Raw genomic sequence first — 10,545 nt, 5'->3', positions numbered from 1 at the left:
CTCCAGCTAATGCCGAGCTCAAGAAAATGTGGATCTATACATCCACTCCCCCATACGCCTTCATGGCGTAGTGCTTAATTAGTTAAGCACATGGACAACTTTACATTTCTTTTTTACTGATTATGGAAGGAAGATTAGGGCAGAACTGTATGTCAGCCGCGGTCCAGTCATAAACGGGCCTGTCGTTTTTTTTTTTATTGCTAGTGGGGTGGGACTAAGTCCCTTGTACTGCGGCCACTTCTAGCCTATTGTACCAGCCCCAGATGATAGGTGAGGGTGATTGTGGAGCATTTGGTGGAATGAAGATTGGCAGGGGAAACCGAAGTACTCGGAGAAAACCTGCCCCAGCGCCACTTTGTCCACAACAAATCCCACTTGACCAGACCCGGGATCGAACCCGGGCCACCGCGGTGGGAAGCCAGCGACTAACCGCTTGAGCTATGGCAGGGCCTGTCGTTTTGTTTAGTAGAGGACACTGTGTAATCATGACTCAGAGTACAGCGCGCCTGAGTTCCTGGAAATATTTGGAGTATGACTGTACAGAACGCGCCGTTACCTGTCGCCTCTTTTGAGACATTTACAGGACAAAAGACACACATCCCTCCTTTCAATATACTCCATCTGCCCTGTAAACGAGATTGCGTCATCTTCAGTGACGTATCATTATGAAGTTGTTAACTTCTGCTTTCAGCTGTACTTCCCAGCATCCACACACCTGTGGGAACTTCAGACGTAAAGAAACATAACAGATTCTTGGGTTTGTTCTTTGGTTGTTGCGCCGTGAGGATGTGGCCGTTGTTGGTGACGTTTTGGAGACATCAGAGATATATGCTGCCCCTCACCCGAAACGATGCCAACGTTTCCCACATCCAGGCTGTGGAACTGCGCGTAGCCAACAAAAGAATCCGCATCATAATGAAGCAGAGCGAAAGCCTGCAAGTAGCAGCGTGCGGGTTGCCTACACAAAGTGTGACGTACGTATGTTCGTGCAGTGGACGGACTTTACCTTATCCTTTCGTATGCCAGTCTCGAAACAGTAGTGTCCACGCAGACAATAGAAACCCGCCACGTGTATATGGAACCACATATAGTGACAGTGCTACAAGCTGAACGAGGTTCGATTCCTTGTAGGGTCAGAGGTTTTGTCTTCTCCACAGCGTCCATACAGATTCTGATGTGCCCCTTTTATAACCCAGCAGCAGGTTCCTCCGAAACGGTAATATTTACTCTATGAAACGGCATCAATCAATCCTGTAGGTCCAATCGGAGACGACATCAGCTTTCCTGAGGTTCGCCGTTTTCCACTGTCTCACCAGGGAGATGCCGGTTTTGTATACGGATTAGACCACCGCTGGAGCCGTGATAGCTCAGTAGGTATAGTGGCGAGACCGACTAATTAGGCAGAGGCAAGAAATGTTATCTTCACAGCTCCCAGATCGCATCTTCGACTCACCCTCGTCTCTAGTGAGAAGAAGGCGATCACTCTCAGGTGTTAAAGCGGACGGGGCGTGAATCTCCATCTGGAGCTGAGGTTGAGAATGCGTGCAGCTATACTACCTTTCCCCCTTACGTCTTCGTGGCGTTTTACTTTAGTAAGTAAAAAAGTTAAGGTAAAGTTGACCCTGTGCTTAACTAATTAAGCACTATGCCATGAAGGCGTATGTGGGAGTGCATGTATCGATCCACATTTTCTTGACCTAGGCATTAGTTTTAGGTGAGTGGTCAGCTTCACGCCCCGGCCGCTTTACCCCCGACGAAAGAGTCCCTCTTACCCATCGGATGAGAAGTTGGTGGACCCGGGAGATGATCTGGACGAAGTGGAGAAGTGAAAATTCTTGACCCTACCGGGACTCGAACTCCGACCCCTCTATGGTCCAGCCCCAAGTACAGGGACGAATTAACCTTTCTGTTAGATTCTAAAGGGTTCTGACGTTGGACGATGACACAAAATTACTGGGTTGGAAACAAAGTCCCAGTAATTCTACGGTTCTGTTGGTTACATAGTCCACCTTCTTTAAGCTAATTCTCTCACCGTGTGGTTCGTGCCTTCAGGATATTGCCAGTACTGGAGAAGCATCTAGTTCTTTTCTGAAGCATTAATGAGGCTTTAATGTCCTGTAACGTTCCATGTGGAAATGCCAATTGCATCATGGAAAAGAATTGTTGTTTCTCAGATGTACTCTTACGCATGCGCTGTATCTGCCGCGTCAGCGCAAGGAATTACCATCCGGAGGACTGTCACATATTAGTTCCGGTTACGTCTTGCGTAAGCTCCTAACAAGAACGGATGATGTGACCTGCCATACAAAGCCAGGGTATGAGTCCTTTCTGGCAGTCATTTTGCCTTGACTGACCACGCAATCTACTGGAACAGTTCTATCTTCTGGATTGTAACGCCGTGTAGAGGTTTATTGCTGCTTGCTACATGCTGATTTCAACCCTGAAGATGGAGGCCAAATTTCCTTACGAAATTTCGGTTGATTTTCAATGGATTACACAGCGTTATAAACCCCGGAAGATAGAAATTTCACAACCAGCGCTGTGAGAACTTCAAACCCTACATGAGAAATTTCTTGCTTGGCTTTCACTTCAACCCTGAAGATAGAGGCCACATGTTCGTCTGAAACGTCTTAATTTTTGATGTACTAGACGGAGTTATATCCCAGAAGACAGAACTCTGTTTATTGGCTGTCTTTCTGTTATGACTTTTGTTTCAGAGGCTGTAGTTTAGGTTTTGTCTTTTGTTTTCATTGTTCAGCATTCACTTCCGTATAAAAGCCCTTCCTTCGAGTTGAATTTACAAGAAGTTCTGGGAAGAATAATGTCCTACTTTGTTTTGCCTACGTATTAAGTATTTTATACGACACGGATTCCATAGAAAACACTGCGTCTAACAGTTCTTCTGTTATTTCTTGTAATATTCATTTCCGCTGGAGAGTCTGTACTAAGCTGTTGCCTACCAACGGTTATCTTTTCTGGCTCCACTATTCTGTCTTTCACAGTCAGTAAGGTAATGGAAAGTAGGTTAAAAGGTCAAGTTGTCCCTGTATTTAACTAATAAGCACTACGCCATGAAGACGTATGGGGGAGCGGATGTATAAACCCACGTTTTCTTGACCTCTGCCCTAGTTGGACGTGAGTGATCAGCTTCACTTCCCTGGGGAAAGAACCCGGTGCCCATTGGATAGGAGGTTGGGTGGACCCCAGAGCCGGTCTGAACGCTGTGTACATGAGAAAATTATTTACCCCACCGGGACTCGAACTCAGACCCATCGGCCGTCTAGTCCCAGTTGCTACACCGACTGAGCTATCCCGGCTCCACATCGTTCGCAATTGTGTTGTGTTACTCTCTGTTTTCCAGAGTTATACAGTAAAATCGCATTTTGTGCACTCCTGGGATGGGCGTAATACTAAGTTAGTGGGTTCTTTCGCCCTTACACCGGATCCTTATACGCCCCCTTGGGGGTGGTGGCCCACCGATTGAGAATCACTGGTTCGGAGGAAAGTGCTGCTGGCATCTTGTGCTTCTGCCTGTTGCTCTAGTCTTGTCTGGTTGTTTGTTTTTTCTTACCATTAGACCTTAAAAATGGAGACAGTGTGATCATCCGAAACGTCGTAGACTTCTGTCTGACTATACAGCGTCAGAGCCGGGAAGATGAACTTTTTATCAACCCTGCAGCGTTACTAAACTTCTCATTCTTTTGTTAACTGCTGAGGCCATGCCCCAATTCTAAAAATAGATCCCGAGTAATATTGATACTCTCAAGTGTTCTAACTAACCCCCGGGGGGAGGCTCTAGGCGCCATGAGACAATGGGCTTATGACCTGACCCCATTTCTGTGTGACACCAGTCACGAATCTCAGATGAAGACTCTGTCTGAGATGCCGTGGCTAAAGCAGTGTTTAGCGCCTTCCCAACGAAGAGTTGCAGAACTCCTCCTGTTAAAGTAGCTGCGGTCAAGACGAGCCGAACGAATTTTACTGTCATGTCTCAACAAATTTCACTTTTGCACAGAGAGGGTTTGTATAGAGGTTAGCACTCTGGACTTCGTATTCGGGGGGGTGCTCCGTTCCGGGTCTTCCGAGGACCCCCCCCCAACCTAGCAAATTCCAAGTTACTGCCACAGTTAAGTCACGACCGTTTCTAATGCATTGCGCACTGTTGCTCTAGCATTCAACGCTCTGTAACCTGAGTTACTGGCACTGTTGTTATTTATAAAGCGTAAATAAACTAATTGTCTATAGTTCGGATCAGTAGGGTAAATTGCTACTGGCCCTCGCCGGAACAGTCAATCTTGGTTTCGGGTCCCGTCGGAATTCATGACCAACCTTTTTCTTTTCTCCTAGACATGTATGTGTTCAGAGGAATGCCTTCCCATTTACCGGGGGTGATTCGAGGGATCAGTCACTCACCAACTGGTCCTGCGATTCCAGGGGAGTCAGAGTTACTTTACGACTGGCGGTTTACTGCCAACTAGTTTGTCTGCGCCAAGCCCCTTGAGTTCACGACCAGAGATTTTTTTCTTGTAACTTAACCCTTGCGGTGATAGTCCTTATGTAATATTATCTCTGACGAGAGGGTGGGTTTGTCTCATAGGCTTCGTCTTTGTCAAGTCTTCTCGTACATATAGCATGTTATTACACAAGTCCTCTGCTAATAAAGGGCTTTCCAAAGCAGGCCATGCCTATGTTACGTATCTCATGCTACAACGGTAGATTAGTCACTTGAACGTTCGTAAGCTTGACCGCCGCCAAGTTTAAGCCTCTTATATTTTGAGCGGGCACTCAATTTCCTTTCTCTACATATTATTTGACACTGACCGCATAGAAAACATCGCGACCAGCAGTTCCTTAGTTGTTGCGTGTGCATTCGTTGTCGCGGGAACGTGTTTACCGAGAATGTCGCGTAGCAACGTTAGTTGTAATTCACAGACGGCAAGGTTTACAGTTTTGCAAAGTGAGGAAAGTAGGCTAAAAATAAAGCATTTGCACGGTGAGTGTATGGACAAGGCAGGCAGGATGACGAGAATCTGCTGTCCCGCGCTCCTGAACTACACACGTCGGGCAGCGGCAGTCCGCTCACGCTGTTGGCTAGCGCCTCGCGACGTGCACTGTAAACTTCAGTCTTTTCCCCGCTTTCCTTATTCACTTCCTATCTTTCTGTATGTTTTTCTTTTTAGGATTTGAGGTTCTCACAGCGGTCATCTTTAAGAGTTCTGTCTTTGGGATATAACGCTTTGGGTTCCGTCCCGCGTGGAGGCAGACTTGAATACCTCCGCCGTAACCCTGCGAGTCGTAGGAGGCGACAAAAAGGGAACCCAGTGCCTGCGAGTATAACTTGGCCAATCCGTTTCTGGGGGATAAAAATACTGGAAGTTGGGGAGTCTCGAATCTGAGACAGTAAAATGTGGTCGTGAGTCCTGTGGGACCTGAGAATGACTGCGCTGACGAAGACCAGCAGCAGTTATATCCTCTCGTCAGAGAGGATGTTGCATAAGGACTATAAGCGCAAGTGTTCAGAAGAAACAAAAATGGTCGTGAGACTCAAGGGGCTTGTCGCCAAGACAAACTGATTGGCGGTAAATCGCCAGTCGTAAAGTAACTCTTTGATTCTGACTCTAACTTTGAAGCCCGTTGAAAGTCAACCGACGTATCCCAGGAACATATCACCGCCATCTTCAGGGTCTAAGAATAAGCTAGGGCGACATATTCCTATGAAACTTCCGTTGACTTTCAACGGACTATAAGGCATTATATCCCGGAAGATAGATCTCTTCATTTTTACCTTCATCTCCTTCCGAAATCTTTTTATCCTTCCTTCTTTATTCCCTGTTTCTCTTTCTCCTGTCTGTTATTCCTGTTTTCTTATTTTTATTTTCCTATCCTTCTGAACCGAGTTCGAGTCCTGGCAAGAGATGTTTTCCCTCACACCGTGCAGACCGGCTCTTAGGTCCCACCCATTCTCATGTCTAATGGTTAAAGGGGGTCTCGTCGACGGAGCTAAAGGCTCCGGCACGTGAAGCTAACCACTCACCTCCATACAATGCCGAAATTAGAAATGCGTGGATCTGTACCATCATTCCCCATATATATTTTCATGAGCTTATGGTTAATTAAACAAAAGGGCAACTTTACGGACCACACAGAAAACAGCCTCTCTTGTAAAGGAGGCGTGTTTATTTATCCGTTGCATAGCAGTGGACGTCCTATTGTTGCGTGCGTTTGCTTCTGCGGGAATGTATTTACCGATTCGTTGCCTAGTAATGGATCATTAAGTCACAATATATTTTTGGAAAGAAAATTAGTATGTTTGCTCCTATGGCCGCGCCATAGCTCAAGCGGTTAGTCGTTGGCTTCCCACCGCGGCAATCCGGGTCTGGTCAAGTGGGATTTGTGGTGGACAAAATGGCACTGGGGCAGGTTTTCTCCGAGTACTTCGGTTTCCCTTGCCAATCTTCATTCCACCGATTGCTCCACAACCACCCTCACCTATCATCTGGGGCTGGTACAATAGGCCAGAAGTGGCCGCAGTACAGACCCACCCCACTAGCAATAAATAAACGTTTCCCCCCCCCCCTGCTGCGCCATAAATGATTTCCTTATCTTTGGTTTATTTTCCTCTTTGCTCCGAGCTGACGGTGTGTCTACATGCGGAGTAACCGAAGAAACTTGGCTTTACTTGCGTACAGTAGAGATTCTACCAAGGAGAACAACTCATCACTGCCGCAGTGCTGTGGAAAAGAGTGTTATGTCAGAGACAAGTGCTTCATAAAGTTGTCCTTATTAAAAGGATGAAATAAAAACCAAGTTGCGTCTATTTGCACAGCATTTTCATTATCTTGTGGCACAAAGGAATACTTACATAAACACAATTCTTCGTATTCATCGAAAGTTACTTCTTCACGTTTTGAAAAGTTGTGTTTCCTGATTTATTTCCTTCTTTCCGTAATGCCAAAGAATTTCTTCCTTCTAAGATTTATATAATCTGCAATTTTAGCGCTACCGTTGCGTAGATGCCAGAAGGGTAACGCAATATAAAATTATTATTATACGCCATCAAAAAACTATTTAAAGAGCTGCAGCATTTCTTACAAACAAAAGGATGCCTTGACCGAATATTCAACAGCTGAACTTTTCTGCATGTAGAGCGAACATGCATTCGCACAACGAACACGATTGGAATCTATTATTTAATTATATTATGGCATGCAGACCCGTTGCTAGGCAACGACCGCGAAGGAAGCAGTTATACAACAGCCGTCACTGACCAGCATCTTCACAAACAAACGTCGACAACAATTAGAGCACAGAAAAACGGTGGTTTCTGTGCGGTCCGTGCCGAGATGTTATAAGCAGAACAGAGTCAGTTCAGAGTCGACAGTTGGAGTAATGAATGAGTTGTGGGACTAGCCAGCCGAAATCGGTATAGCGACTGGCTACGGGCTGGACGACCGAGGGGCCAGACTTCGAGTCCCGTTTGGGTCAATAATTTTCTCTTCTCCGTATCGTCCTGACTGGCTCTGGGATCCGCCCGACCTCCTATCCAGTGTGAACTGGGGGCTCTTTCCCCGGGGGTAAAGCGGCCGGGGAGTGAAACTGACCTCTCACCTCCAGCTAGTGTCGATGTCAAGAAAACGTGGATCGATACATCCACTCCCCCCTACGCCTTTATGGCGTAGTGCTTAATTAGTTAAGCACAGGGATAACTTTACCTTTTTTACCCTTACCAGGCTTTACTACTGATCTGGAGGTTCTACAGAATTCTAAGAAACCAGTTCTGCCCCTGACTACATTAACCAACAGCCTCATTAACTAATATTGTATTGTAGTATCCTGTTACACTTTTCGCTTAGTATCAGTTAGTTCCAGTCTCACGTGTAACACTGGTGTTCTATAAACTTGTTAAAAATTATTCACTTTAAAAGTTTTACACTGCGTGTTCCGACTAATGTGGTCATCATCAGGCGTTAAAAGAATATGAACGTTGTTTAGATTGTTTATACGTTATACGTGCATATCCGTTGCTAGGCAGCAGTTCGCTAAACACATTCTCACGGCAATGAGTACGCAGGCAACAGTAGAAAAACTGCCGTTTCTATGCAACGGCAACGTAAACACACCACTACAAGAATATAGAAATTGATAGGACACGGTGTTCTCAATGTGTTTTCTGTGCGTGGTCCGTGCCGAAGATTTACAGGGGAGAACGAAGGTCGTTTGCAGTCAGTCGTGCGTAGAATTACCGGGGCCTCGGGTTCAAGGAAAAAGGGTTCGGCGGTCAAGGTTGATTGCTAGCTGTTACAGCTTATTGTAATCACAATCGAAGTGCCAATAAATCCATCGTCTAATTCAGAATCCATTGTTATTAGTCACGGAACCTCTAATACGTGACAATATATGCAGTCCCCTTAATGCGCATGGGTGGGTGGTGGGTTGTATTCTTTCCTGTTACGTTATGTTGCTTGTCTTGTTTTCAAATGCTTAAGATGTTTAGAAAACAAGACAGGCAACATAACAGGAAGGAGCACAACCCACCACCTCGAACACATGCGCGTTGAGGGACCTGTATATTAACACCCGAAGAAAATATATAGAAGACATTACTTTCCTCATCCAAAAATGTTAACACCTGAAACATGCAGTGTACAACTTTAAAGCGAATAGATTCTATTAAGCTTTCACTCACGGAGCTGAACCCTTCCAGAGAAGCCGCCAGTTGTGTAGCTACTCAAGAACTTCCCAGCATTTTATGGAACCAGAAGGTTCATTGCCGTATGCACAAGAGCCCTCTAGTGGTTCATATCCTGAGCCAGATCAACCCATTGCATACCATCCCATCCTCTTTCTACCGTGATGTGTTAAATCGCGGTAAAGTGAAGTGAAGGGAAGGGAAGTTAAGTGAAGTAAAGTGAAAATGACAGCACCTGTACATGACAATACTGAACCATGACGGATCGGTTTATTTAACTTTTCTTTTCTTTTTTTTTTTGTATTCTCTCTGTTATGCTGCTTTGTATTCATTGTGGTAGNGTTACCGTGCCTCACGGTGTTGTCGCTTGCAGATTTACCTATACTTTTTCTTCAACCCTGAAGATGGGGGCGATACGTTCCTCCGAAACGTCGGTTAACACCACATATACACGGCGCCAAAGCCCAGAAGACTCCTTTCCTCAATAATAATATTGTCCACCCACCTACGCCTTGGTCTTCCCAGTGGTCTCTTTCCTCCTGGCTTTTCCACTATCATATATGCATTCCGCTTCTCCCCCATTCGTGCTACATGCCCTACCCACCTCATCCTCCTTGACTTGATCATTCTAATTATACTTGGAGAAGAGTACAAGTTATGAAGCTCCTCATTAGGCAATTTTCTCCAACCTCCTGTCACTTCATCTCTCTTCGGTCCAAGTATTCTCCTCAGCACCCTGTTCTCAAACACCCTGTATAACTCTTGAAACTCATTTGCTAAAATAATGCATCCGGGTTGGTGGCCAGGTTCTCACTGAGAAAGGAAGCTAACTCCAGAGCGAATGCTGTAGCGTCAGCGACTTCTCGGCGTGACAGTCGGGGGTTCAGTCCCAGGGTAGTCCACTGGGGATTGGTTAGAGTGTTACTGACGCAGGTTTTCGTTCGAGGACTTGTGTCTCCCCTACTTTTTATCGTTCCACTGATCTTCCATACTCATCTGTCATCAGAGGCTGGTGTAACAGGGCCCTCGACGCTGCTGTTCCAGGAAACGTTCTCCCTCCCCACAATTGCATCTGTGGAGATCCGTGAGAAATTGTTACGTATTTGTAGTTCGAGTTCCTCTTTAAGTTTTTGAACTGTTATATTTATTTCATTTTAAATATTAATGTATACAGATTTTCAGATATTGAGTTTTAGAAACAGATGCATGAAGATTTTCAGGAATTGCTCTTCATATATATATATATATATCAGAATTCTCGTAAATTCCACTTTAAATAGCGATAAATGGCATTTAAAATATATATGGATTTTCGGAAGTTCCACTTTAAGTACCGATAAATTGCATTCTAGAAGCGTATACATATATATGAATATTTTGGGAATTCCGCTGTAAATACCAGTATATGGCATTTTAAAAATCGACGTATGCAGATTTCGGTGTTTGCAGCGTTTCCGTAAATTGCATTTGCAAGCGAGCGGAAGAGGGGTGCTAATTGTTGCGATGCGCACGTGAGGGAGGTCACACGATGTCCTTGTGACGTGGGCACCGGGACGTGTGGCCGAGGCATACGTTAGCGAGCCGACCGCAACTGGACTGAGTCGCCCCGCAGAGACAGAAATGTCACGTCACATTACAGAACGCAGGCACTGAAAATAGACAGCGTCCTTGTGGCATTTCTGTTTCCTTTGTTCTGCTCTTTCTTTCTCTTCACGGTCTCTTATAATTTATTTTCCTCTCATTACTTATTCTTCCCCTTCCATCGATTTATTCTTTCTATGCGCGTTTCAGTCTTTACTTTTTTCTGTGTAATATTTTTTTTCTTTTTGTTCCTTCCCTGTCAGTGTTTCGTCTGC

Source organism: Cryptotermes secundus, unplaced genomic scaffold (genome assembly GCF_002891405.2).
Source record: "Cryptotermes secundus unplaced genomic scaffold, Csec_1.0 scaffold3240, whole genome shotgun sequence".
NCBI classification, from domain to species: Eukaryota; Metazoa; Arthropoda; class Insecta; order Blattodea; family Kalotermitidae; genus Cryptotermes; species Cryptotermes secundus.
The sequence above is the reverse complement of the archived record's forward strand: the minus strand, read 5'-3'. Positions refer to the sequence as shown.